This window comes from Carassius gibelio, chromosome A19 (assembly GCF_023724105.1).
Source record: "Carassius gibelio isolate Cgi1373 ecotype wild population from Czech Republic chromosome A19, carGib1.2-hapl.c, whole genome shotgun sequence".
NCBI lineage: Eukaryota > Metazoa > Chordata > Actinopteri > Cypriniformes > Cyprinidae > Carassius > Carassius gibelio.
Window position 1 is genome coordinate 705,438 of NC_068389.1, and position 23,283 is coordinate 728,720.

The 23,283-nt window shown below is 39.0% G+C and overlaps 10 non-coding genes and 16 pseudogenes across 10 annotated transcripts; all 26 read left to right on the top strand.

Annotated features, from left to right (window-relative positions):
- Nucleotides 1–185: 185 nt before the first annotated feature.
- Nucleotides 186–304, top strand: LOC127937354 (uncharacterized; annotated as a pseudogene).
- A 498-nt stretch (nt 305–802) lies between these two features.
- Nucleotides 803–921, top strand: LOC127936771 (5S ribosomal RNA). The gene has a single exon (XR_008148315.1). It is a non-coding gene; the product is annotated as a 5S ribosomal RNA (ribosomal RNA).
- A 794-nt stretch (nt 922–1,715) lies between these two features.
- On the top strand, nt 1,716–1,834 carry LOC127936436 (uncharacterized; annotated as a pseudogene).
- Nucleotides 1,835–2,471: 637 nt separating this feature from the next.
- On the top strand, nt 2,472–2,590 carry LOC127936782 (5S ribosomal RNA). The gene has a single exon (XR_008148316.1). It is a non-coding gene; the product is annotated as a 5S ribosomal RNA (ribosomal RNA).
- A 1,082-nt stretch (nt 2,591–3,672) lies between these two features.
- Nucleotides 3,673–3,791, top strand: LOC127936437 (uncharacterized; annotated as a pseudogene).
- Nucleotides 3,792–4,704: 913 nt separating this feature from the next.
- On the top strand, nt 4,705–4,823 carry LOC127937355 (uncharacterized; annotated as a pseudogene).
- Nucleotides 4,824–5,321: 498 nt separating this feature from the next.
- LOC127936793 (5S ribosomal RNA) lies at nt 5,322–5,440 on the top strand. The gene has a single exon (XR_008148317.1). It is a non-coding gene; the product is annotated as a 5S ribosomal RNA (ribosomal RNA).
- Nucleotides 5,441–5,662: 222 nt separating this feature from the next.
- On the top strand, nt 5,663–5,781 carry LOC127936438 (uncharacterized; annotated as a pseudogene).
- A 640-nt stretch (nt 5,782–6,421) lies between these two features.
- Nucleotides 6,422–6,540, top strand: LOC127936804 (5S ribosomal RNA). The gene has a single exon (XR_008148318.1). It is a non-coding gene; the product is annotated as a 5S ribosomal RNA (ribosomal RNA).
- A 922-nt stretch (nt 6,541–7,462) lies between these two features.
- Nucleotides 7,463–7,581, top strand: LOC127937356 (uncharacterized; annotated as a pseudogene).
- A 498-nt stretch (nt 7,582–8,079) lies between these two features.
- On the top strand, nt 8,080–8,198 carry LOC127936815 (5S ribosomal RNA). The gene has a single exon (XR_008148319.1). It is a non-coding gene; the product is annotated as a 5S ribosomal RNA (ribosomal RNA).
- Nucleotides 8,199–9,281: 1,083 nt separating this feature from the next.
- Nucleotides 9,282–9,400, top strand: LOC127936439 (uncharacterized; annotated as a pseudogene).
- Nucleotides 9,401–10,315: 915 nt separating this feature from the next.
- LOC127937358 (uncharacterized) lies at nt 10,316–10,434 on the top strand (annotated as a pseudogene).
- Nucleotides 10,435–10,932: 498 nt separating this feature from the next.
- On the top strand, nt 10,933–11,051 carry LOC127936826 (5S ribosomal RNA). Its single transcript, XR_008148320.1, has one exon. It is a non-coding gene; the product is annotated as a 5S ribosomal RNA (ribosomal RNA).
- A 1,082-nt stretch (nt 11,052–12,133) lies between these two features.
- On the top strand, nt 12,134–12,252 carry LOC127936440 (uncharacterized; annotated as a pseudogene).
- A 916-nt stretch (nt 12,253–13,168) lies between these two features.
- LOC127937359 (uncharacterized) lies at nt 13,169–13,287 on the top strand (annotated as a pseudogene).
- Nucleotides 13,288–13,785: 498 nt separating this feature from the next.
- Nucleotides 13,786–13,904, top strand: LOC127936838 (5S ribosomal RNA). The gene has a single exon (XR_008148322.1). It is a non-coding gene; the product is annotated as a 5S ribosomal RNA (ribosomal RNA).
- A 1,354-nt stretch (nt 13,905–15,258) lies between these two features.
- LOC127937360 (uncharacterized) lies at nt 15,259–15,377 on the top strand (annotated as a pseudogene).
- A 498-nt stretch (nt 15,378–15,875) lies between these two features.
- On the top strand, nt 15,876–15,994 carry LOC127936849 (5S ribosomal RNA). The gene has a single exon (XR_008148323.1). It is a non-coding gene; the product is annotated as a 5S ribosomal RNA (ribosomal RNA).
- Nucleotides 15,995–16,790: 796 nt separating this feature from the next.
- Nucleotides 16,791–16,909, top strand: LOC127936441 (uncharacterized; annotated as a pseudogene).
- Nucleotides 16,910–17,548: 639 nt separating this feature from the next.
- LOC127936860 (5S ribosomal RNA) lies at nt 17,549–17,667 on the top strand. Its single transcript, XR_008148324.1, has one exon. It is a non-coding gene; the product is annotated as a 5S ribosomal RNA (ribosomal RNA).
- Nucleotides 17,668–18,749: 1,082 nt separating this feature from the next.
- LOC127936443 (uncharacterized) lies at nt 18,750–18,868 on the top strand (annotated as a pseudogene).
- Nucleotides 18,869–19,783: 915 nt separating this feature from the next.
- LOC127937361 (uncharacterized) lies at nt 19,784–19,902 on the top strand (annotated as a pseudogene).
- A 498-nt stretch (nt 19,903–20,400) lies between these two features.
- Nucleotides 20,401–20,519, top strand: LOC127936871 (5S ribosomal RNA). The gene has a single exon (XR_008148325.1). It is a non-coding gene; the product is annotated as a 5S ribosomal RNA (ribosomal RNA).
- A 1,080-nt stretch (nt 20,520–21,599) lies between these two features.
- On the top strand, nt 21,600–21,718 carry LOC127936444 (uncharacterized; annotated as a pseudogene).
- Nucleotides 21,719–22,633: 915 nt separating this feature from the next.
- On the top strand, nt 22,634–22,752 carry LOC127937363 (uncharacterized; annotated as a pseudogene).
- Nucleotides 22,753–23,283: the final 531 nt, after the last annotated feature.

A 23,283-nucleotide genomic window follows, 5' to 3' on the forward strand; every position in this document is an offset into this window, starting at 1 on the left:
GCAAAAAATAGAGTCAATGCCCGATCTCTGAATATAAGCAGGTTTGGGCCAGGTTAGTAATTGGATGAGAGACCGCCTAGGAATAGCAGGTGCTTTAAGCTTTTGGGGTTTCTTTCCTACTTTTATAATGTACTGGCGAGTAGATTGGCTGATCTTTAAATAGCCTTCTCTTTGCAGCAGTCTTCGCTTATGGCCATACCAGCCTGGCTATGCCCGATCTTGTCTGATCTCATAAGCTAAGCAGGTTTGGGCCTGGTTAGTGCCTGGATGGGAGACCGCCTGGGAATACCAGGTACTCTAAGCTTTTTTGAAATTTTTCACTTAGTATATAATAATTTTGCCAAAAAATAGAGCCAATGCCCGATCTCTGAATATAAGCAGGTTTGCGCCAGGTTAGTACATGGATGGGAGACTGCCTGGGAATACCAGGTGCTTTAAATGTTTGGATATTTTTCACGAATTATATAATAATCTTGCAACAAAATAAAAAAGAGTCAATGCCCGATCTCTGAATCTTAGCAGGTTTAGATCTGGTTAGTACTTGGATGAGAGACCGCCAAGGAATACCAGGTGCTTTAAGCTTTTGGAATTTTTTCACTTAGTATATAATAAATTTGGCAAAAAATAGAGTCAATGTCCGATCTCTGAATATAAGCAGGTTTGGGCCAGGTTAGTAATTGGATGAGAGACCGCCTAGGAATAGCAGGTGCTTTAAGCTTTTGGGGTTTCTTTCCTACTTTTATAATGTACTGGCGAGTAGATTGGCTGATCTTTAAATAGCCTTCTCTTTGCAGCAGTCTTCGCTTATGGCCATACCAGCCTGGCTATGCCCGATCTTGTCTGATCTCGGAAGCTAAGCAGGTTTGGGCCTGGTTAGTGCCTGGATGGGAGACCGCCTGGGAATACCAGGTACTGTAAGCTTTTTTGAAATTTTTCACTTAGTATATAATAATTTTGCCAAAAAATAGAGTCAATGCCCGATCTCTGAATATAAGCAGGTTTGCGCCAGGTTAGTACATGGATGGGAGACTGCCTGGGAATATCAGGTGCTTTAAATTTTTGGATATTTTTCACGAATTATATAATAATCTTGCAAAAAAAAAAAAAAAAGAAAAAAAAAGAGTCAATGCCCGATCTCTGAATCTTAGTAGGTTTAGGTCTGGTTAGTACTTGGATGAGAGACCGCCAAGGAATACCAGGTGCTTTAAGCTTTTGGAATTTTTTCACTTAGTATATAATAATTTTGCCAAAAAATAGAGTCAATGCCCGATCTCTGAATATAAGCAGGTTTGCGCCAGGTTAGTACATGGATGGGAGACTGCCTGGGAATACCAGGTGCTTTAAATGTTTGGATATTTTTCATGAATTATATAATAATCTTGCAAAAAAAAAAAAAAAAAGAAGAAGTCAATGCCCGATCTCTGAATCTTAGCAGGTTAAGGTCTGGTTAGTACTTGAATGATAGACCGCCAAGGAATACCAGGTGCTTTAAGCTTTTGGAATTTTTTCACTTAGTATATAATAAATTTGCCAAAAAATAGAGTCAATGCCCGATCTCTGAATATAAGCAGGTTTGGGCCAGGTTAGTACTTGGATGAGAGACCGCCTAGGAATACCAGGTGCTTTAAGCTTTTGGGGTTTCTTTCCTACTTTTATAATGTACTGGCGAGTAGATTGGCTGATCTTTAAATAGCCTTCTCTTTGCAGCAGTCTTCGCTTATGGCCATACCAGCCTGGCTATGCCCGATCTTGTCTGATCTCGTAAGCTAAGCAGGTTTGGGCCTGGTTAGTGCCTGGATGGGAGACCGCCTGGGAATACCAGGTACTCTAAGCTTTTTTGAAATTTTTCACTTAGTATATAATAATTTTGCCAAAAAATAGAGTCAATGCCCGATCTCTGAATATAAGCAGGTTTGCGCCAGGTTAGTACATGGATGGGAGACTGCCTGGGAATACCAGGTGCTTTAAATGTTTGGATATTTTTCACGAATTATATAAAAATCTTGCAAAAAAAAAAAAGAGTCAATGCCCGATCTCTGAATTTTAGCAGGTTTAGGTCTAGTTAGTACTTGGATGAGAGACCGCCAAGGAATACCAGGTGCTTTAAATGTTTGGATATTTTTCACGAATTATATAATAATCTTGCAACAAAATAAAAAAGAGTCAATGCCCGATCTCTGAATCTTAGCAGGTTTAGATCTGGTTAGTACTTGGATGAGAGACCGCCAAGGAATACCAGGTGCTTTAAGCTTTTGGAATTTTTTCACTTAGTATATAATAAATTTGGCAAAAAATAGAGTCAATGCCCGATCTCTGAATATAAGCAGGTTTGGGCCAGGTTAGTAATTGGATGAGAGACCGCCTAGGAATACCAGGTGCTTTAAGCTTTTGGGGTTTCTTTCCTACTTTTATAATGTACTGGCGAGTAGATTGGCTGATCTTTAAATAGCCTTCTCTTTGCAGCAGTCTTCGCTTATGGCCATACCAGCCTGGCTATGCCCGATCTTGTCTGATCTCGGAAGCTAAGCAGGTTTGGGCCTGGTTAGTGCCTGGATGGGAGACCGCCTGGGAATACCAGGTACTGTAAGCTTTTTTGAAATTTTTCACTTAGTATATAATAATTTTGCCAAAAAAATAGAGTCAATGCCCGATCTCTGAATATAAGCAGGTTTGCGCCAGGTTAGTACATGGATGGGAGACTGCCTAGGAATATCAGGTGCTTTAAATTTTTGGATATTTTTCACGAATTATATAATAATCTTGCAAAAAAAAAAAAAAAAGAAAAAAAAAGAGTCAATGCCCGATCTCTGAATCTTAGTAGGTTTAGGTCTGGTTAGTACTTGGATGAGAGACCGCCAAGGAATACCAGGTGCTTTAAGCTTTTGGAATTTTTTCACTTAGTATATAATAATTTTGCCAAAAAATAGAGTCAATGCCCGATCTCTGAATATAAGCAGGTTTGCGCCAGGTTAGTACATGGATGGGAGACTGCCTGGGAATACCAGGTGCTTTAAATGTTTGGATATTTTTCATGAATTATATAATAATCTTGCAAAAAAAAAAAAAAAAAAAAAAAAAGAGTCAATGCCCGATCTCTGAATCTTAGCAGGTTTAGGACTGGTTAGTACTTGGATGAGAGACCGCCAAGGAATACCAGGTGCTTTAAGCTTTTGGAATTTTTTCACTTAGTATATAATAAATTTGGCAAAAAATAGAGTCAATGCCCGATCTCTGAATATAAGCAGGTTTGGGCCAGGTTAGTACATGGATGGGAGACTGCCTGGGAATACCAGGTGCTTTAAATTTTTGGATATTTTTCACGAATTATATAATAATCTTGCAAAAAAAAAAAAAAAAGAAGAAGTCAATGCCCGATCTCTGAATCTTAGCAGGTTAAGGTCTGGTTAGTACTTGAATGATAGACCGCCAAGGAATACCAGGTGCTTTAAGCTTTTGGAATTTTTTCACTTAGTATATAATAAATTTGCCAAAAAATAGAGTCAATGCCCGATCTCTGAATATAAGCAGGTTTGGGCCAGGTTAGTACTTGGATGAGAGACCGCCTAGGAATACCAGGTGCTTTAAGCTTTTGGGGTTTCTTTCCTACTTTTATAATGTACTGGCGAGTAGATTGGCTGATCTTTAAATAGCCTTCTCTTTGCAGCAGTCTTCGCTTATGGCCATACCAGCCTGGCTATGCCCGATCTTGTCTGATCTCGTAAGCTAAGCAGGTTTGGGCCTGGTTAGTGCCTGGATGGGAGACCGCCTGGGAATACCAGGTACTCTAAGCTTTTTTGAAATTTTTCACTTAGTATATAATAATTTTGCCAAAAAATAGAGTCAATGCCCGATCTCTGAATATAAGCAGGTTTGCGCCAGGTTAGTACATGGATGGGAGACTGCCTGGGAATACCAGGTGCTTTAAATGTTTGGATATTTTTCACGAATTATATAAAAATCTTGCAAAAAAAAAAAAGAGTCAATGCCCGATCTCTGAATTTTAGCAGGTTTAGGTCTAGTTAGTACTTGGATGAGAGACCGCCAAGGAATACCAGGTGCTTTAAGCTTTTGAAATTTTTCACTTAGTATATAATAATTTTGCCAAAAAATAGAGTCAATGCCCGATCTCTGAATATAAGCAGGTTTGCGCCAGGTTAGTACATGGATGGGAGACTGCCTGGGAATACCAGGTGCTTTAAATGTTTGGATATTTTTCACGAATTATATAATAATCTGGCAAAAAAAAAAAAAAAGAAGAAGTCAATGCCCGATCTCTGAATCTTAGCAGGTTAAGGTCTGGTTAGTACTTGAATGATAGACCGCCAAGGAATACCAGGTGCTTTAAGCTTTTGGAATTTTTTCACTTAGTATATAATAAATTTGGCAAAAAATAGAGTCAATGCCCGATCTCTGAATCTTAGCAGGTTTAGGTCTGGTTAGTACTTGGATGAGAGACCGCCAAGGAATACCAGGTGCTTTAAGCTTTTGGAATTTTTTCACTTAGTATATAATAAATTTGGCAAAAAATAGAGTCAATGCCCGATCTCTGAATATAAGCAGGTTTGGGCCAGGTTAGTAATTGGATGAGAGACCGCCTAGGAATAGCAGGTGCTTTAAGCTTTTGGGGTTTCTTTCCTACTTTTATAATGTACTGGCGAGTAGATTGGCTGATCTTTAAATAGCCTTCTCTTTGCAGCAGTCTTCGCTTATGGCCATACCAGCCTGGCTATGCCCGATCTTGTCTGATCTCATAAGCTAAGCAGGTTTGGGCCTGGTTAGTGCCTGGATGGGAGACCGCCTGGGAATACCAGGTACTCTAAGCTTTTTTGAAATTTTTCACTTAGTATATAATAATTTTGCCAAAAAATAGAGCCAATGCCCGATCTCTGAATATAAGCAGGTTTGCGCCAGGTTAGTACATGGATGGGAGACTGCCTGGGAATACCAGGTGCTTTAAATGTTTGGATATTTTTCACGAATTATATAATAATCTTGCAACAAAATAAAAAAGAGTCAATGCCCGATCTCTGAATCTTAGCAGGTTTAGATCTGGTTAGTACTTGGATGAGAGACCGCCAAGGAATACCAGGTGCTTTAAGCTTTTGGAATTTTTTCACTTAGTATATAATAAATTTGGCAAAAAATAGAGTCAATGCCCGATCTCTGAATATAAGCAGGTTTGGGCCAGGTTAGTAATTGGATGAGAGACCGCCTAGGAATACCAGGTGCTTTAAGCTTTTGGGGTTTCTTTCCTACTTTTATAATGTACTGGCGAGTAGATTGGCTGATCTTTAAATAGCCTTCTCTTTGCAGCAGTCTTCGCTTATGGCCATACCAGCCTGGCTATGCCCGATCTTGTCTGATCTCGGAAGCTAAGCAGGTTTGGGCCTGGTTAGTGCCTGGATGGGAGACCGCCTGGGAATACCAGGTACTGTAAGCTTTTTTGAAATTTTTCACTTAGTATATAATAATTTTGCCAAAAAAATAGAGTCAATGCCCGATCTCTGAATATAAGCAGGTTTGCGCCAGGTTAGTACTTGGATGAGAGACCGCCTAGGAATACCAGGTGCTTTAAGCTTTTGGGGTTTCTTTCCTACTTTTATAATGTACTGGCGAGTAGATTGGCTGATCTTTAAATAGCCTTCTCTTTGCAGCAGTCTTCGCTTATGGCCATACCAGCCTGGCTATGCCCGATCTTGTCTGATCTCGTAAGCTAAGCAGGTTTGGGCCTGGTTAGTGCCTGGATGGGAGACCGCCTGGGAATACCAGGTACTCTAAGCTTTTTTGAAATTTTTCACTTAGTATATAATAATTTTGCCAAAAAATAGAGTCAATGCCCGATCTCTGAATATAAGCAGGTTTGCGCCAGGTTAGTACATGGATGGGAGACTGCCTGGGAATACCAGGTGCTTTAAATGTTTGGATATTTTTCACGAATTATATAAAAATCTTGCAAAAAAAAAAAAAAAGAGTCAATGCCCGATCTCTGAATTTTAGCAGGTTTAGGTCTAGTTAGTACTTGGATGAGAGACCGCCAAGGAATACCAGGTGCTTTAAATGTTTGGATATTTTTCACGAATTATATAATAATCTTGCAACAAAATAAAAAAGAGTCAATGCCCGATCTCTGAATCTTAGCAGGTTTAGATCTGGTTAGTACTTGGATGAGAGACCGCCAAGGAATACCAGGTGCTTTAAGCTTTTGGAATTTTTTCACTTAGTATATAATAAATTTGGCAAAAAATAGAGTCAATGCCCGATCTCTGAATATAAGCAGGTTTGGGCCAGGTTAGTAATTGGATGAGAGACCGCCTAGGAATACCAGGTGCTTTAAGCTTTTGGGGTTTCTTTCCTACTTTTATAATGTACTGGCGAGTAGATTGGCTGATCTTTAAATAGCCTTCTCTTTGCAGCAGTCTTCGCTTATGGCCATACCAGCCTGGCTATGCCCGATCTTGTCTGATCTCGGAAGCTAAGCAGGTTTGGGCCTGGTTAGTGCCTGGATGGGAGACCGCCTGGGAATACCAGGTACTGTAAGCTTTTTTGAAATTTTTCACTTAGTATATAATAATTTTGCCAAAAAAATAGAGTCAATGCCCGATCTCTGAATATAAGCAGGTTTGCGCCAGGTTAGTACATGGATGGGAGACTGCCTGGGAATATCAGGTGCTTTAAATTTTTGGATATTTTTCACGAATTATATAATAATCTTGCAAAAAAAAAAAAAAAAGAAGAAGTCAATGCCCGATCTCTGAATCTTAGCAGGTTAAGGTCTGGTTAGTACTTGAATGATAGACCGCCAAGGAATACCAGGTGCTTTAAGCTTTTGGAATTTTTTCACTTAGTATATAATAATTTTGCCAAAAAATAGTCAATGCCCGATCTCTGAATATAAGCAGGTTTGCGCCAGGTTAGTACATGGATGGGAGACTGCCTGGGAATACCAGGTGCTTTAAATGTTTGGATATTTTTCACGAATTATATAATAATCTGGCAAAAAAAAAAAAAAAAGAAGAAGTCAATGCCCGATCTCTGAATCTTAGCAGGTTAAGGTCTGGTTAGTACTTGAATGATAGACCGCCAAGGAATACCAGGTGCTTTAAGCTTTTGGAATTTTTTCACTTAGTATATAATAAATTTGGCAAAAAATAGAGTCAATGCCCGATCTCTGAATCTTAGCAGGTTTAGGTCTGGTTAGTACTTGGATGAGAGACCGCCAAGGAATACCAGGTGCTTTAAGCTTTTGGAATTTTTTCACTTAGTATATAATAAATTTGGCAAAAAATAGAGTCAATGCCCGATCTCTGAATATAAGCAGGTTTGGGCCAGGTTAGTAATTGGATGAGAGACCGCCTAGGAATAGCAGGTGCTTTAAGCTTTTGGGGTTTCTTTCCTACTTTTATAATGTACTGGCGAGTAGATTGGCTGATCTTTAAATAGCCTTCTCTTTGCAGCAGTCTTCGCTTATGGCCATACCAGCCTGGCTATGCCCGATCTTGTCTGATCTCATAAGCTAAGCAGGTTTGGGCCTGGTTAGTGCCTGGATGGGAGACCGCCTGGGAATACCAGGTACTCTAAGCTTTTTTGAAATTTTTCACTTAGTATATAATAATTTTGCCAAAAAATAGAGCCAATGCCCGATCTCTGAATATAAGCAGGTTTGCGCCAGGTTAGTACATGGATGGGAGACTGCCTGGGAATACCAGGTGCTTTAAATGTTTGGATATTTTTCACGAATTATATAATAATCTTGCAACAAAATAAAAAAGAGTCAATGCCCGATCTCTGAATCTTAGCAGGTTTAGATCTGGTTAGTACTTGGATGAGAGACCGCCAAGGAATACCAGGTGCTTTAAGCTTTTGGAATTTTTTCACTTAGTATATAATAAATTTGGCAAAAAATAGAGTCAATGCCCAATCTCTGAATATAAGCAGGTTTGGGCCAGGTTAGTAATTGGATGAGAGACCGCCTAGGAATACCAGGTGCTTTAAGCTTTTGGGGTTTCTTTCCTACTTTTATAATGTACTGGCGAGTAGATTGGCTGATCTTTAAATAGCCTTCTCTTTGCAGCAGTCTTCGCTTATGGCCATACCAGCCTGGCTATGCCCGATCTTGTCTGATCTCGGAAGCTAAGCAGGTTTGGGCCTGGTTAGTGCCTGGATGGGAGACCGCCTGGGAATACCAGGTACTGTAAGCTTTTTTGAAATTTTTCACTTAGTATATAATAATTTTGCCAAAAAAATAGAGTCAATGCCCGATCTCTGAATATAAGCAGGTTTGCGCCAGGTTAGTACATGGATGGGAGACTGCCTGGGAATATCAGGTGCTTTAAATTTTTGGATATTTTTCACGAATTATATAATAATCTTGCAAAAAAAAAAAAAAAAGAAAAAAAAAGAGTCAATGCCCGATCTCTGAATCTTAGTAGGTTTAGGTCTGGTTAGTACTTGGATGAGAGACCGCCAAGGAATACCAGGTGCTTTAAGCTTTTGGAATTTTTTCACTTAGTATATAATAATTTTGCCAAAAAAATAGAGTCAATGCCCGATCTCTGAATATAAGCAGGTTTGCGCCAGGTTAGTACATGGATGGGAGACTGCCTGGGAATACCAGGTGCTTTAAATGTTTGGATATTTTTCATGAATTATATAATAATCTTTCAAAAAAAAAAAAAAAAAAAAAAAAGAGTCAATGCCCGATCTCTGAATCTTAGCAGGTTTAGGACTGGTTAGTACTTGGATGAGAGACCGCCAAGGAATACCAGGTGCTTTAAGCTTTTGGAATTTTTTCACTTAGTATATAATAAATTTGGCAAAAAATAGAGTCAATGCCCGATCTCTGAATATAAGCAGGTTTGGGCCAGGTTAGTACATGGATGGGAGACTGCCTGGGAATACCAGGTGCTTTAAATTTTTGGATATTTTTCACGAATTATATAATAATCTTGCAAAAAAAAAAAAAAAAAGAAGAAGTCAATGCCCGATCTCTGAATCTTAGCAGGTTAAGGTCTGGTTAGTACTTGAATGATAGACCGCCAAGGAATACCAGGTGCTTTAAGCTTTTGGAATTTTTTCACTTAGTATATAATAAATTTGCCAAAAAATAGAGTCAATGCCCGATCTCTGAATATAAGCAGGTTTGGGCCAGGTTAGTACTTGGATGAGAGACCGCCTAGGAATACCAGGTGCTTTAAGCTTTTGGGGTTTCTTTCCTACTTTTATAATGTACTGGCGAGTAGATTGGCTGATCTTTAAATAGCCTTCTCTTTGCAGCAGTCTTCGCTTATGGCCATACCAGCCTGGCTATGCCCGATCTTGTCTGATCTCGTAAGCTAAGCAGGTTTGGGCCTGGTTAGTGCCTGGATGGGAGACCGCCTGGGAATACCAGGTACTCTAAGCTTTTTTGAAATTTTTCACTTAGTATATAATAATTTTGCCAAAAAATAGAGTCAATGCCCGATCTCTGAATATAAGCAGGTTTGCGCCAGGTTAGTACATGGATGGGAGACTGCCTGGGAATACCAGGTGCTTTAAATGTTTGGATATTTTTCACGAATTATATAAAAATCTTGCAAAAAAAAAAAAAGAGTCAATGCCCGATCTCTGAATTTTAGCAGGTTTAGGTCTAGTTAGTACTTGGATGAGAGACCGCCAAGGAATACCAGGTGCTTTAAGCTTTTGAAATTTTTCACTTAGTATATAATAATTTTGCCAAAAAATAGAGTCAATGCCCGATCTCTGAATATAAGCAGGTTTGCTCCAGGTTAGTACATGGATGGGAGACTGCCTGGGAATACCAGGTGCTTTAAATGTTTGGATATTTTTCACGAATTATATAATAATCTGGCAAAAAAAAAAAAAAAAGAAGAAGTCAATGCCCGATCTCTGAATCTTAGCAGGTTAAGGTCTGGTTAGTACTTGAATGATAGACCGCCAAGGAATACCAGGTGCTTTAAGCTTTTGGAATTTTTTCACTTAGTATATAATAAATTTGGCAAAAAATAGAGTCAATGCCCGATCTCTGAATCTTAGCAGGTTTAGGTCTGGTTAGTACTTGGATGAGAGACCGCCAAGGAATACCAGGTGCTTTAAGCTTTTGGAATTTTTTCACTTAGTATATAATAAATTTGGCAAAAAATAGAGTCAATGCCCGATCTCTGAATATAAGCAGGTTTGGGCCAGGTTAGTAATTGGATGAGAGACCGCCTAGGAATAGCAGGTGCTTTAAGCTTTTGGGGTTTCTTTCCTACTTTTATAATGTACTGGCGAGTAGATTGGCTGATCTTTAAATAGCCTTCTCTTTGCAGCAGTCTTCGCTTATGGCCATACCAGCCTGGCTATGCCCGATCTTGTCTGATCTCATAAGCTAAGCAGGTTTGGGCCTGGTTAGTGCCTGGATGGGAGACCGCCTGGGAATACCAGGTACTCTAAGCTTTTTTGAAATTTTTCACTTAGTATATAATAATTTTGCCAAAAAATAGAGCCAATGCCCGATCTCTGAATATAAGCAGGTTTGCGCCAGGTTAGTACATGGATGGGAGACTGCCTGGGAATACCAGGTGCTTTAAATGTTTGGATATTTTTCACGAATTATATAATAATCTTGCAACAAAATAAAAAAGAGTCAATGCCCGATCTCTGAATCTTAGCAGGTTTAGATCTGGTTAGTACTTGGATGAGAGACCGCCAAGGAATACCAGGTGCTTTAAGCTTTTGGAATTTTTTCACTTAGTATATAATAAATTTGGCAAAAAATAGAGTCAATGCCCAATCTCTGAATATAAGCAGGTTTGGGCCAGGTTAGTAATTGGATGAGAGACCGCCTAGGAATACCAGGTGCTTTAAGCTTTTGGGGTTTCTTTCCTACTTTTATAATGTACTGGCGAGTAGATTGGCTGATCTTTAAATAGCCTTCTCTTTGCAGCAGTCTTCGCTTATGGCCATACCAGCCTGGCTATGCCCGATCTTGTCTGATCTCGGAAGCTAAGCAGGTTTGGGCCTGGTTAGTGCCTGGATGGGAGACCGCCTGGGAATACCAGGTACTGTAAGCTTTTTTGAAATTTTTCACTTAGTATATAATAATTTTACCAAAAAAATAGAGTCAATGCCCGATCTCTGAATATAAGCAGGTTTGCGCCAGGTTAGTACATGGATGGGAGACTGCCTGGGAATATCAGGTGCTTTAAATTTTTGGATATTTTTCACGAATTATATAATAATCTTGCAAAAAAAAAAAAAAAAGAAAAAAAAAGAGTCAATGCCCGATCTCTGAATCTTAGTAGGTTTAGGTCTGGTTAGTACTTGGATGAGAGACCGCCAAGGAATACCAGGTGCTTTAAGCTTTTGGAATTTTTTCACTTAGTATATAATAATTTTGCCAAAAAATAGAGTCAATGCCCGATCTCTGAATATAAGCAGGTTTGCGCCAGGTTAGTACATGGATGGGAGACTGCCTGGGAATACCAGGTGCTTTAAATGTTTGGATATTTTTCATGAATTATATAATAATCTTTCAAAAAAAAAAAAAAAAAAAAAAAAGAGTCAATGCCCGATCTCTGAATCTTAGCAGGTTTAGGACTGGTTAGTACTTGGATGAGAGACCGCCAAGGAATACCAGGTGCTTTAAGCTTTTGGAATTTTTTCACTTAGTATATAATAAATTTGGCAAAAAATAGAGTCAATGCCCGATCTCTGAATATAAGCAGGTTTGGGCCAGGTTAGTACATGGATGGGAGACTGCCTGGGAATACCAGGTGCTTTAAATTTTTGGATATTTTTCACGAATTATATAATAATCTTGCAAAAAAAAAAAAAAAAAGAAGAAGTCAATGCCCGATCTCTGAATCTTAGCAGGTTAAGGTCTGGTTAGTACTTGAATGATAGACCGCCAAGGAATACCAGGTGCTTTAAGCTTTTGGAATTTTTTGACTTAGTATATAATAAATTTGCCAAAAAATAGAGTCAATGCCCGATCTCTGAATATAAGCAGGTTTGGGCCAGGTTAGTACTTGGATGAGAGACCGCCTAGGAATACCAGGTGCTTTAAGCTTTTGGGGTTTCTTTCCTACTTTTATAATGTACTGGCGAGTAGATTGGCTGATCTTTAAATAGCCTTCTCTTTGCAGCAGTCTTCGCTTATGGCCATACCAGCCTGGCTATGCCCGATCTTGTCTGATCTCGTAAGCTAAGCAGGTTTGGGCCTGGTTAGTGCCTGGATGGGAGACCGCCTGGGAATACCAGGTACTCTAAGCTTTTTTGAAATTTTTCACTTAGTATATAATAATTTTGCCAAAAAATAGAGTCAATGCCCGATCTCTGAATATAAGCAGGTTTGCGCCAGGTTAGTACATGGATGGGAGACTGCCTGGGAATACCAGGTGCTTTAAATGTTTGGATATTTTTCACGAATTATATAAAAATCTTGCAAAAAAAAAAAAAAGAGTCAATGCCCGATCTCTGAATTTTAGCAGGTTTAGGTCTAGTTAGTACTTGGATGAGAGACCGCCAAGGAATACCAGGTGCTTTAAGCTTTTGAAATTTTTCACTTAGTATATAATAATTTTGCCAAAAAATAGAGTCAATGCCCGATCTCTGAATATAAGCAGGTTTGCGCCAGGTTAGTACATGGATGGGAGACTGCCTGGGAATACCAGGTGCTTTAAATGTTTGGATATTTTTCACGAATTATATAATAATCTGGCAAAAAAAAAAAAAAAAGAAGAAGTCAATGCCCGATCTCTGAATCTTAGCAGGTTAAGGTCTGGTTAGTACTTGAATGATAGACCGCCAAGGAATACCAGGTGCTTTAAGCTTTTGGAATTTTTTCACTTAGTATATAATAAATTTGGCAAAAAATAGAGTCAATGCCCGATCTCTGAATCTTAGCAGGTTTAGGTCTGGTTAGTACTTGGATGAGAGACCGCCAAGGAATACCAGGTGCTTTAAGCTTTTGGAATTTTTTCACTTAGTATATAATAAATTTGGCAAAAAATAGAGTCAATGCCCGATCTCTGAATATAAGCAGGTTTGGGCCAGGTTAGTAATTGGATGAGAGACCGCCTAGGAATAGCAGGTGCTTTAAGCTTTTGGGGTTTCTTTCCTACTTTTATAATGTACTGGCGAGTAGATTGGCTGATCTTTAAATAGCCTTCTCTTTGCAGCAGTCTTCGCTTATGGCCATACCAGCCTGGCTATGCCCGATCTTGTCTGATCTCATAAGCTAAGCAGGTTTGGGCCTGGTTAGTGCCTGGATGGGAGACCGCCTGGGAATACCAGGTACTCTAAGCTTTTTTGAAATTTTTCACTTAGTATATAATAATTTTGCCAAAAAATAGAGCCAATGCCCGATCTCTGAATATAAGCAGGTTTGCGCCAGGTTAGTACATGGATGGGAGACTGCCTGGGAATACCAGGTGCTTTAAATGTTTGGATATTTTTCACGAATTATATAATAATCTTGCAACAAAATAAAAAAGAGTCAATGCCCGATCTCTGAATCTTAGCAGGTTTAGATCTGGTTAGTACTTGGATGAGAGACCGCCAAGGAATACCAGGTGCTTTAAGCTTTTGGAATTTTTTCACTTAGTATATAATAAATTTGGCAAAAAATAGAGTCAATGCCCGATCTCTGAATATAAGCAGGTTTGGGCCAGGTTAGTAATTGGATGAGAGACCGCCTAGGAATACCAGGTGCTTTAAGCTTTTGGGGTTTCTTTCCTACTTTTATAATGTACTGGCGAGTAGATTGGCTGATCTTTAAATAGCCTTCTCTTTGCAGCAGTCTTCGCTTATGGCCATACCAGCCTGGCTATGCCCGATCTTGTCTGATCTCGGAAGCTAAGCAGGTTTGGGCCTGGTTAGTGCCTGGATGGGAGACCGCCTGGGAATACCAGGTACTGTAAGCTTTTTTGAAATTTTTCACTTAGTATATAATAATTTTGCCAAAAAAATAGAGTCAATGCCCGATCTCTGAATATAAGCAGGTTTGCGCCAGGTTAGTACATGGATGGGAGACTGCCTGGGAATATCAGGTGCTTTAAATTTTTGGATATTTTTCACGAATTATATAATAATCTTGCAAAAAAAAAAAAAAAAGAAAAAAAAAGAGTCAATGCCCGATCTCTGAATCTTAGTAGGTTTAGGTCTGGTTAGTACTTGGATGAGAGACCGCCAAGGAATACCAGGTGCTTTAAGCTTTTGGAATTTTTTCACTTAGTATATAATAATTTTGCCAAAAAATAGAGTCAATGCCCGATCTCTGAATATAAGCAGGTTTGCGCCAGGTTAGTACATGGATGGGAGACTGCCTGGGAATACCAGGTGCTTTAAATGTTTGGATATTTTTCATGAATTATATAATAATCTTGCAAAAAAAAAAAAAAAAAAAAAAAAGAGTCAATGCCCGATCTCTGAATCTTAGCAGGTTTAGGTCTGGTTAGTACTTGGATGAGAGACCGCCAAGGAATACCAGGTGCTTTAAGCTTTTGGAATTTTTTCACTTAGTATATAATAAATTTGGCAAAAAATAGAGTCAATGCCCGATCTCTGAATATAAGCAGGTTTGGGCCAGGTTAGTACTTGGATGAGAGACCGCCAAGGAATACCAGGTGCTTTAAGCTTTTGGAATTTTTTCACTTAGTATATAATAATTTTGCCAAAAAATAGAGTCAATGCCCGATCTCTGAATATAAGCAGGTTTGCGCCAGGTTAGTACATGGATGGGAGACTGCCTGGGAATACCAGGTGCTTTAAATGTTTGGATATTTTTCATGAATTATATAATAATCTTGCAAAAAAAAAAAAAAAAAGAAGAAGTCAATGCCCGATCTCTGAATCTTAGCAGGTTATGGTCTGGTTAGTACTTGAATGATAGACCGCCAAGGAATACCAGGTGCTTTAAGCTTTTGGAATTTTTTCACTTAGTATATAATAAATTTGGCAAAAAATAGAGTCAATGCCCGATCTCTGAATCTTAGCAGGTTTAGGTCTGGTTAGTACTTGGATGAGAGACCGCCAAGGAATACCAGGTGCTTTAAGCTTTTGGAATTTTTTCACTTAGTATATAATAAATTTGGCAAAAAATAGAGTCAATGCCCGATCTCTGAATATAAGCAGGTTTGGGCCAGGTTAGTAATTGGATGAGAGACCGCCTAGGAATAGCAGGTGCTTTAAGCTTTTGGGGTTTCTTTCCTACTTTTATAATGTACTGGCGAGTAGATTGGCTGATCTTTAAATAGCCTTCTCTTTGCAGCAGTCTTCGCTTATGGCCATACCAGCCTGGCTATGCCCGATCTTGTCTGATCTCATAAGCTAAGCAGGTTTGGGCCTGGTTAGTGCCTGGATGGGAGACCGCCTGGGAATACCAGGTACTCTAAGCTTTTTTGAAATTTTTCACTTAGTATATAATAATTTTGCCAAAAAATAGAGCCAATGCCCGATCTCTGAATATAAGCAGGTTTGCGCCAGGTTAGTACATGGATGGGAGACTGCCTGGGAATACCAGGTGCTTTAAATGTTTGGATATTTTTCACGAATTATATAATAATCTTGCAACAAAATAAAAAAGAGTCAATGCCCGATCTCTGAATCTTAGCAGGTTTAGATCTGGTTAGTACTTGGATGAGAGACCGCCAAGGAATACCAGGTGCTTTAAGCTTTTGGAATTTTTTCACTTAGTATATAATAAATTTGGCAAAAAATAGAGTCAATGTCCGATCTCTGAATATAAGCAGGTTTGGGCCAGGTTAGTAATTGGATGAGAGACCGCCTAGGAATAGCAGGTGCATTAAGCTTTTGGGGTTTCTTTCCTACTTTTATAATGTACTGGCGAGTAGATTGGCTGATCTTTAAATAGCCTTCTCTTTGCAGCAGTCTTCGCTTATGGCCATACCAGCCTGGCTATGCCCGATCTTGTCTGATCTCGGAAGCTAAGCAGGTTTGGGCCTGGTTAGTGCCTGGATGGGAGACCGCCTGGGAATACCAGGTACTGTAAGCTTTTTTGAAATTTTTCACTTAGTATATAATAATTTTGCCAAAAAATAGAGTCAATGCCCGATCTCTGAATATAAGCAGGTTTGCGCCAGGTTAGTACATGGATGGGAGACTGCCTGGGAATATCAGGTGCTTTAAATTTTTGGATATTTTTCACGAATTATATAATAATCTTGCAAAAAAAAAAAAAAAAAGAAAAAAAAAGAGTCAATGCCCGATCTCTGAATCTTAGTAGGTTTAGGTCTGGTTAGTACTTGGATGAGAGACCGCCAAGGAATACCAGGTGCTTTAAGCTTTTGGAATTTTTTCACTTAGTATATAATAAATTTGGCAAAAAATAGAGTCAATGCCCGATCTCTGAATATAAGCAGGTTTGGGCCAGGTTAGTACATGGATGGGAGACTGCCTGGGAATACCAGGTGCTTTAAATTTTTGGATATTTTTCACGAATTATATAATAATCTTGCAAAAAAAAAGAAAAAAAAGAAGAAGTCAATGCCCGATCTCTGAATCTTAGCAGGTTAAGGTCTGGTTAGTACTTGAATGATAGACCGCCAAGGAATACCAGGTGCTTTAAGCTTTTGGAATTTTTTCACTTAGTATATAATAAATTTGCCAAAAAATAGAGTCAATGCCCGATCTCTGAATATAAGCAGGTTTGGGCCAGGTTAGTACTTGGATGAGAGACCGCCTAGGAATACCAGGTGCTTTAAGCTTTTGGGGTTTCTTTCCTACTTTTATAATGTACTGGCGAGTAGATTGGCTGATCTTTAAATAGCCTTCTCTTTGCAGCAGTCTTCGCTTATGGCCATACCAGCCTGGCTATGCCCGATCTTGTCTGATCTCGTAAGCTAAGCAGGTTTGGGCCTGGTTAGTGCCTGGATGGGAGACCGCCTGGGAATACCAGGTACTCTAAGCTTTTTTGAAATTTTTCACTTAGTATATAATAATTTTGCCAAAAAATAGAGTCAATGCCCGATCTCTGAATATAAGCAGGTTTGCGCCAGGTTAGTACATGGATGGGAGACTGCCTGGGAATACCAGGTGCTTTAAATGTTTGGATATTTTTCACGAATTATATAAAAATCTTGCAAAAAAAAAAAAAAGAGTCAATGCCCGATCTCTGAATTTTAGCAGGTTTAGGTCTAGTTAGTACTTGGATGAGAGACCGCCAAGGAATACCAGGTGCTTTAAATGTTTGGATATTTTTCACGAATTATATAATAATCTTGCAACAAAATAAAAAAGAGTCAATGCCCGATCTCTGAATCTTAGCAGGTTTAGATCTGGTTAGTACTTGGATGAGAGACCGCCAAGGAATACCAGGTGCTTTAAGCTTTTGGAATTTTTTCACTTAGTATATAATAAATTTGGCAAAAAATAGAGTCAATGCCCGATCTCTGAATATAAGCAGGTTTGGGCCAGGTTAGTAATTGGATGAGAGACCGCCTAGGAATACCAGGTGCTTTAAGCTTTTGGGGTTTCTTTCCTACTTTTATAATGTACTGGCGAGTAGATTGGCTGATCTTTAAATAGCCTTCTCTTTGCAGCAGTCTTCGCTTATGGCCATACCAGCCTGGCTATGCCCGATCTTGTCTGATCTCGGAAGCTAAGCAGGTTTGGGCCTGGTTAGTGCCTGGATGGGAGACCGCCTGGGAATACCAGGTACTGTAAGCTTTTTTGAAATTTTTCACTTAGTATATAATAATTTTGCCAAAAAAATAGAGTCAATGCCCGATCTCTGAATATAAGCAGGTTTGCGCCAGGTTAGTACATGGATGGGAGACTGCCTGGGAATATCAGGTGCTTTAAATTTTTGGATATTTTTCACGAATTATATAATAATCTTGCAAAAAAAAAAAAAAAAGAAAAAAAAAGAGTCAATGCCCGATCTCTGAATCTTAGTAGGTTTAGGTCTGGTTAGTACTTGGATGAGAGACCGCCAAGGAATACCAGGTGCTTTAAGCTTTTGGAATTTTTTCACTTAGTATATAATAATTTTGCCAAAAAATAGAGTCAATGCCCGATCTCTGAATATAAGCAGGTTTGCGCCAGGTTAGTACATGGATGGGAGACTGCCTGGGAATACCAGGTGCTTTAAATGTTTGGATATTTTTCATGATTATATAATAATCTTGCAAAAAAAAAAAAAAAAAAAAAAAAAGAGTCAATGCCCGATCTCTGAATCTTAGCAGGTTTAGGACTGGTTAGTACTTGGATGAGAGACCGCCAAGGAATACCAGGTGCTTTAAGCTTTTGGAATTTTTTCACTTAGTATATAATAAATTTGGCAAAAAATAGAGTCAATGCCCGATCTCTGAATATAAGCAGGTTTGGGCCAGGTTAGTACATGGATGGGAGACTGCCTGGGAATACCAGGTGCTTTAAATGTTTGGATATTTTTCACGAATTATATAATAATCTTGCAAAAAAAAAAAAAAAAAGAAGAAGTCAATGCCCGATCTCTGAATCTTAGCAGGTTAAGGTCTGGTTAGTACTTGAATGATAGACCGCCAAGGAATACCAGGTGCTTTAAGCTTTTGGAATTTTTTCACTTAGTATATAATAAATTTGCCAAAAAATAGAGTCAATGCCCGATCTCTGAATATAAGCAGGTTTGGGCCAGGTTAGTACTTGGATGAGAGACCGCCTAGGAGTACCAGGTGCTTTAAGCTTTTGGGGTTTCTTTCCTACTTTTATAATGTACTGGCGAGTAGATTGGCTGATCTTTAAATAGCCTTCTCTTTGCAGCAGTCTTCGCTTATGGCCATACCAGCCTGGCTATGCCCGATCTTGTCTGATCTCGTAAGCTAAGCAGGTTTGGGCCTGGTTAGTGCCTGGATGGGAGACCGCCTGGGAATACCAGGTACTCTAAGCTTTTTTGAAATTTTTCACTTAGTATATAATAATTTTGCCAAAAAATAGAGTCAATGCCCGATCTCTGAATATAAGCAGGTTTGCGCCAGGTTAGTACATGGATGGGAGACTGCCTGGGAATACCAGGTGCTTTAAATGTTTGGATATTTTTCACGAATTATATAAAAATCTTGCAAAAAAAAAAAAAGAGTCAATGCCCGATCTCTGAATTTTAGCAGGTTTAGGTCTAGTTAGTACTTGGATGAGAGACCGCCAAGGAATACCAGGTGCTTTAAGCTTTTGAAATTTTTCACTTAGTATATAATAATTTTGCCAAAAAATAGAGTCAATGCCCGATCTCTGAATATAAGCAGGTTTGCGCCAGGTTAGTACATGGATGGGAGACTGCCTGGGAATACCAGGTGCTTTAAATGTTTGGATATTTTTCACGAATTATATAATAATCTGGCAAAAAAAAAAAAAAAAGAAGAAGTCAATGCCCGATCTCTGAATCTTAGCAGGTTAAGGTCTGGTTAGTACTTGAATGATAGACCGCCAAGGAATACCAGGTGCTTTAAGCTTTTGGAATTTTTTCACTTAGTATATAATAAATTTGGCAAAAAATAGAGTCAATGCCCGATCTCTGAATCTTAGCAGGTTTAGGTCTGGTTAGTACTTGGATGAGAGACCGCCAAGGAATACCAGGTGCTTTAAGCTTTTGGAATTTTTTCACTTAGTATATAATAAATTTGGCAAAAAATAGAGTCAATGCCCGATCTCTGAATATAAGCAGGTTTGGGCCAGGTTAGTAATTGGATGAGAGACCGCCTAGGAATAGCAGGTGCTTTAAGCTTTTGGGGTTTCTTTCCTACTTTTATAATGTACTGGCGAGTAGATTGGCTGATCTTTAAATAGCCTTCTCTTTGCAGCAGTCTTCGCTTATGGCCATACCAGCCTGGCTATGCCCGATCTTGTCTGATCTCATAAGCTAAGCAGGTTTGGGCCTGGTTAGTGCCTGGATGGGAGACCGCCTGGGAATACCAGGTACTCTAAGCTTTTTTGAAATTTTTCACTTAGTATATAATAATTTTGCCAAAAAATAGAGCCAATGCCCGATCTCTGAATATAAGCAGGTTTGCGCCAGGTTAGTACATGGATGGGAGACTGCCTGGGAATACCAGGTGCTTTAAATGTTTGGATATTTTTCACGAATTATATAATAATCTTGCAACAAAATAAAAAAGAGTCAATGCCCGATCTCTGAATCTTAGCAGGTTTAGATCTGGTTAGTACTTGGATGAGAGACCGCCAAGGAATACCAGGTGCTTTAAGCTTTTGGAATTTTTTCACTTAGTATATAATAAATTTGGCAAAAAATAGAGTCAATGCCCAATCTCTGAATATAAGCAGGTTTGGGCCAGGTTAGTAATTGGATGAGAGACCGCCTAGGAATACCAGGTGCTTTAAGCTTTTGGGGTTTCTTTCCTACTTTTATAATGTACTGGCGAGTAGATTGGCTGATCTTTAAATAGCCTTCTCTTTGCAGCAGTCTTCGCTTATGGCCATACCAGCCTGGCTATGCCCGATCTTGTCTGATCTCGGAAGCTAAGCAGGTTTGGGCCTGGTTAGTGCCTGGATGGGAGACCGCCTGGGAATACCAGGTACTGTAAGCTTTTTTGAAATTTTTCACTTAGTATATAATAATTTTGCCAAAAAATAGAGTCAATGCCCGATCTCTGAATATAAGCAGGTTTGCGCCAGGTTAGTACATGGATGGGAGACTGCCTGGGAATATCAGGTGCTTTAAATTTTTGGATATTTTTCACGAATTATATAATAATCTTGCAAAAAAAAAAAAAAAAGAAAAAAAAAGAGTCAATGCCCGATCTCTGAATCTTAGTAGGTTTAGGTCTGGTTAGTACTTGGATGAGAGACCGCCAAGGAATACCAGGTGCTTTAAGCTTTTGGAATTTTTTCACTTAGTATATAATAATTTTGCCAAAAAATAGAGTCAATGCCCGATCTCTGAATATAAGCAGGTTTGCGCCAGGTTAGTACATGGATGGGAGACTGCCTGGGAATACCAGGTGCTTTAAATGTTTGGATATTTTTCATGAATTATATAATAATCTTTCAAAAAAAAAAAAAAAAAAAAAAAGAGTCAATGCCCGATCTCTGAATCTTAGCAGGTTTAGGACTGGTTAGTACTTGGATGAGAGACCGCCAAGGAATACCAGGTGCTTTAAGCTTTTGGAATTTTTTCACTTAGTATATAATAAATTTGGCAAAAAATAGAGTCAATGCCCGATCTCTGAATATAAGCAGGTTTGGGCCAGGTTAGTACATGGATGGGAGACTGCCTGGGAATACCAGGTGCTTTAAATTTTTGGATATTTTTCCCGAATTATATAATAATCTTGCAAAAAAAAAAAAAAAAAGAAGAAGTCAATGCCCGATCTCTGAATCTTAGCAGGTTAAGGTCTGGTTAGTACTTGAATGATAGACCGCCAAGGAATACCAGGTGCTTTAAGCTTTTGGAATTTTTTCACTTAGTATATAATAAATTTGCCAAAAAATAGAGTCAATGCCCGATCTCTGAATATAAGCAGGTTTGGGCCAGGTTAGTACTTGGATGAGAGACCGCCTAGGAATACCAGGTGCTTTAAGCTTTTGGGGTTTCTTTCCTACTTTTATAATGTACTGGCGAGTAGATTGGCTGATCTTTAAATAGCCTTCTCTTTGCAGCAGTCTTCGCTTATGGCCATACCAGCCTGGCTATGCCCGATCTTGTCTGATCTCGTAAGCTAAGCAGGTTTGGGCCTGGTTAGTGCCTGGATGGGAGACCGCCTGGGAATACCAGGTACTCTAAGCTTTTTTGAAATTTTTCACTTAGTATATAATAATTTTGCCAAAAAATAGAGTCAATGCCCGATCTCTGAATATAAGCAGGTTTGCGCCAGGTTAGTACATGGATGGGAGACTGCCTGGGAATACCAGGTGCTTTAAATGTTTGGATATTTTTCACGAATTATATAAAAATCTTGCAAAAAAAAAAAAAGAGTCAATGCCCGATCTCTGAATTTTAGCAGGTTTAGGTCTAGTTAGTACTTGGATGAGAGACCGCCAAGGAATACCAGGTGCTTTAAGCTTTTGAAATTTTTCACTTAGTATATAATAATTTTGCCAAAAAATAGAGTCAATGCCCGATCTCTGAATATAAGCAGGTTTGCGCCAGGTTAGTACATGGATGGGAGACTGCCTGGGAATACCAGGTGCTTTAAATGTTTGGATATTTTTCACGAATTATATAATAATCTGGCAAAAAAAAAAAAAAAAGAAGAAGTCAATGCCCGATCTCTGAATCTTAGCAGGTTAAGGTCTGGTTAGTACTTGAATGATAGACCGCCAAGGAATACCAGGTGCTTTAAGCTTTTGGAATTTTTTCACTTAGTATATCATAAATTTGGCAAAAAATAGAGTCAATGCCCGATCTCTGAATCTTAGCAGGTTTAGGTCTGGTTAGTACTTGGATGAGAGACCGCCAAGGAATACCAGGTGCTTTAAGCTTTTGGAATTTTTTCACTTAGTATATAATAAATTTGGCAAAAAATAGAGTCAATGCCCGATCTCTGAATATAAGCAGGTTTGGGCCAGGTTAGTAATTGGATGAGAGACCGCCTAGGAATAGCAGGTGCTTTAAGCTTTTGGGGTTTCTTTCCTACTTTTATAATGTACTGGCGAGTAGATTGGCTGATCTTTAAATAGCCTTCTCTTTGCAGCAGTCTTCGCTTATGGCCATACCAGCCTGGCTATGCCCGATCTTGTCTGATCTCATAAGCTAAGCAGGTTTGGGCCTGGTTAGTGCCTGGATGGGAGACCGCCTGGGAATACCAGGTACTCTAAGCTTTTTTGAAATTTTTCACTTAGTATATAATAATTTTGCCAAAAAATAGAGCCAATGCCCGATCTCTGAATATAAGCAGGTTTGCGCCAGGTTAGTACATGGATGGGAGACTGCCTGGGAATACCAGGTGCTTTAAATGTTTGGATATTTTTCACGAATTATATAATAATCTTGCAACAAAATAAAAAAGAGTCAATGCCCGATCTCTGAATCTTAGCAGGTTTAGATCTGGTTAGTACTTGGATGAGAGACCGCCAAGGAATACCAGGTGCTTTAAGCTTTTGGAATTTTTTCACTTAGTATATAATAAATTTGGCAAAAAATAGAGTCAATGCCCGATCTCTGAATATAAGCAGGTTTGGGCCAGGTTAGTAATTGGATGAGAGACCGCCTAGGAATACCAGGTGCTTTAAGCTTTTGGAATTTTTTCACTTAGTATATAATAAATTTGCCAAAAAATAGAGTCAATGCCCGATCTCTGAATCTTAGCAGGTTTAGGTCTGGTTAGTACTTGGATGAGAGACCGCCAAGGA